Source organism: Pteropus vampyrus, unplaced genomic scaffold, assembly GCF_000151845.1.
Source record: "Pteropus vampyrus isolate Shadow unplaced genomic scaffold, Pvam_2.0 Scaffold71, whole genome shotgun sequence".
In the NCBI taxonomy this organism is placed as follows: domain Eukaryota; kingdom Metazoa; phylum Chordata; class Mammalia; order Chiroptera; family Pteropodidae; genus Pteropus; species Pteropus vampyrus.
This window is the reverse complement of record NW_011888852.1, coordinates 1,487,625-1,491,328: the sequence shown is the minus strand read 5'-3', so window position 1 is coordinate 1,491,328 and position 3,704 is coordinate 1,487,625.

The following is a 3,704-nucleotide window of genomic DNA, read 5'->3' as shown; positions in this document are numbered from 1 at the left end:
ACGCAAACGGAGGGGCAGATCACGGAACTTGGCTGGAAGATCCCTCTGAAAGCAACTATAGGAACCCGGATAATTAGTTAAGGAAAAATGGAAAGTAAAATAAGGGAACGATGCGAGGCGGGACTAAAAAGACTGGTTAAACATGGGAGGTAAGCGAGAGGGAAAACTAAGTGATGATGTAAATGTGATAAAACAAAAATGATAGCATCTTGGACAAACCTAACTACATCAGGAGGCGTAACTCATTTTCGATGAAAGATGAATTCAGTACTGTCTATGTTCAACTCGAAACGCCCATCAAAGATGAAAGCGAGAATATTAAGCAAATAATTGGACATAATAGTTTCGAAGCACAGAACGCAAACTGGAGAAATAGTGGATAAGGACAGGAGATAAGACGAAGGCATTCAAAACAGAACAACTGAAGCCAAGGGTGGAGCCTTGGCTATGTCTCCATCTATGGGGGAGGTCAGGTGGAAGGCAGGAAGATAGAAAAGAAAGAAAATAAAGTATTTCGAAAAGGAGGAATGATCAAAAGATGAGAAAAGACAACTGGTCTAGAAATTAGATCATCTGGCGACGTTGGAGACAGATCTTTTTAAGCTGTAATAGGGGCTTAATCCAGATTACAGTATGAGGACGGCGCTAATGAGAGTCTGTGGGAGGCGAGGAAATGCAGGCCACACTGTCTACTCTTCTGAGAAGTTGGCCAGGAGAAGGAATGAGAAGGGATGGTCATCAGACGGGTTAGCGCAGTTCAGAGAAAATGTTTCGAGACGAGGAACCCTGCACATCCTTGTGCTCTGGGAAAGAATGTTTAAGGGGAAGGAGAATTGGGAGTTTGGGGGGAAATACGAAGCAAGATGGCACCAGCACCAGCTGACTGGAGACATTTAAGTCCCACCATATTAAACATGGAGAAAGTAAGACCAGGTGAACAAAGGGCATGCAGCTGGAAAGCCACACCGGTGAGGAAGGGAGCAAACCAAGCGCATTGCGGGGGTGGACAAAAGCTACTAGAAAGGTGACAAATGGGAGGTCCCTAAAGCCTTCGAGACAATGGCAAATGGTTTCTTAGGAAGCTTCAGCCCCACTGAGCTCTGGACCCTGAGGGCTTGGACCCTGCACCTCTCTGCGCTCACCGCATCCCCCTTCAGAACACTGCTGCCTCCACAGCCCGACGCGGACCTGCTCGCCGACTAGAGAGGCTCACATCCAGGAGCGGGGAGCTCGATGTCAGGGGCTCCGGGCACCGAGCTGCTGGGGTCAAGATGCCTCTACTCCCTTTTCTTTCAAAACTATCGCTGATACAGCAAGGAGAACAAGAGTCATATCTATTTTCAATGAAACTGAGAGAGGTTAGTACACAGAAAGGAAAGGAAGATGAAGGACTCACTGGTGAGTTGGCGGAGGGAGATATGCATGAGAAGCAAGATGTTTTGCCTGGCTTCACTCCAGAAAGGCTCAAGATTTGAGGTACGGTGAAAAGAGAGAGATGGTCGGAGGCTTGAAAACAGTGGAGTCTGGAGCTATCTACTCCTGGCTCCACGAGGAATCTCTTCTCTCTGGAGCCTTGGGGACAGCAGAGGTGGAGAAGAGCATGGGTGAGTCAGGGATTTAAAATTGGGAGAGTAAATACAATTGTACAAAGCAAGCAGCGGGACCCCCAACTCTCCCCAGGGCTAGCGCTGGGACTGCACCAGAGTACCTGGCAGTGAGCCCCACCTGACTCAAGCCGTGTCTGTGCACGTAAGGCTTCCAGACAGCTTTTTAGCTACATTCTGAAATATAAAGGAAAAGCCAAGGAGCACCAAATATATGAAGGGAACCCCCTCATGAAAGAGTTCAAAAACCGTCATTATATTTTCAAGTAAAAGATGGTATTGCATCTAAAATACAAGAACAGGATGAGGATAAAAATAGGAACGATACAGAGCCAAAAAGGAACTCTTGGAAAGTAAGGGTATGATAACAAATAAAATATTTTTTAAGTGGTGAAAGTATTGGAAAATAAGAAAAATCCGTTAGAAACTAGTACAAGAAATAAAGCATTAGAAAATGTAAGATAAAGGTTAAGAAAAATTCAGGAGATTAAACATCCAATTCATAGGGATTCAAGAGAGGGAGGGAAAGAAACAAAATTCACAATTGAAGGACATGCATTTCCAGATAAACAGATCTAAGTAGCACGATAATAATAAAAGACCTAAAGTAAAGCACATCATTGTGAATTTCAGAATCTCAAATATAAAGATAAAATCCTAACGCTTCTAGAAAGAAAAAAAAAAAAAAATTAACCCCTTCCCCAAAACAAGAACCAAAGTAGCATTGAGCTTCTCAAAAGTAACATCTAAAATTAGAGAACAGTGAAACCATGCCTTTAATATTCTGAGGGAAAACTATTTTCAACCCAGAATTCTGTATTCTACCAAACAAATAGTTAAGTGCGATAGTAGACTAGACATTTTCAGACATTAAAGATTTTCTTTTAATGATTTCCGCGCACTTTTTCTGAAGCCATAAAAACATGCGTGCCACTAAAAAGAGGAGATAAACAAACAAACAAAAAAGATAAAACGTGGGCTGCAGGAAATGGAGGACAGAGGCAGAAGAAATATAAAGGGAATTCACAGCATCGTAGCAAAAGGAAGCCTCGGGATGCAGCCAGTTTAGAGCACGAGCATTCCAGATGGGACAGGAGGAGAGGGGGCTTCACGAGCCATGTCTCCAAGCAATGAAACACACACATGGAAGGAGCAGGTAGGTATCCCATCGACACCATTGAGGGAGATTTTACAGGACTTCAGTAGTAAGAAAGCTTGGCTACAGATTCAAAGCGAAGCATTTCAGGTTTCCCGTCATTACTTGCAGCCACATAACAAGAATAAACTGAACAAACTGCAGATCAAAACAACTTCTTAGTTTCCTCAGAGAAGTGAGGTCACAGGGCAAACTGCTGGCCCCCAAAACTGAAAAGACAGGCAGAGGAGCACAGAGAAGCACAGTTTACCTGGTGCAGAAGCCCACAGCTGGCGCCAATCTCGGTGGGTTGACTTTAAACTGATCGACACGCTGCTGGAGATTCAGTGTGGACGAGCCTGAGAGTTAAAAATGAGGGGGTCCAGCCTGAGGGGGCACCTACACATTTGTGAATTTTGCTTCCATGAGCCCTGCCAGATTCTCGCATTGAAGATGGGAGAAAAAGCCCCTGTCATCCTGGCAGGAGAAAGAGAAAAGTAACCATTCTGAAATAGGCCCATAACGCTCTGTTCTCCTAAGAAGCTCTCTGTTCCGTCAGTGGAAACTATCGTACCAGAGCCTGACCAACTGGAGTTTTACTAAAACCTAACCCTAACCCACCCGGAGAACAGGAAATACCCAGCTCCGGGTCCCTCCAGGCTTTGACGTGGAAGAAGAGAGATACCTCACTCAGGTTCACTAACGGACTGAGACGCTATCGCGGGACCCCCCAATGATGCCCCTTCCCCACACACCATCACATCGAGAGGGCGCCTGTGTAACAACGGGGTACGGCTGAAAGAATTGCAAGCCGCAGACCCCATTGAAGAAGAGGTCTCTAGGGAAATCTGAAGGCAACAGGAAAGACAAGAAACAAGAATATTAGAGGAGATTTTAACCTGTGATACCACAGCTGTAACAAACACTAAACACAGCCTAACTCCTAACCAGACAAACATAGCGCC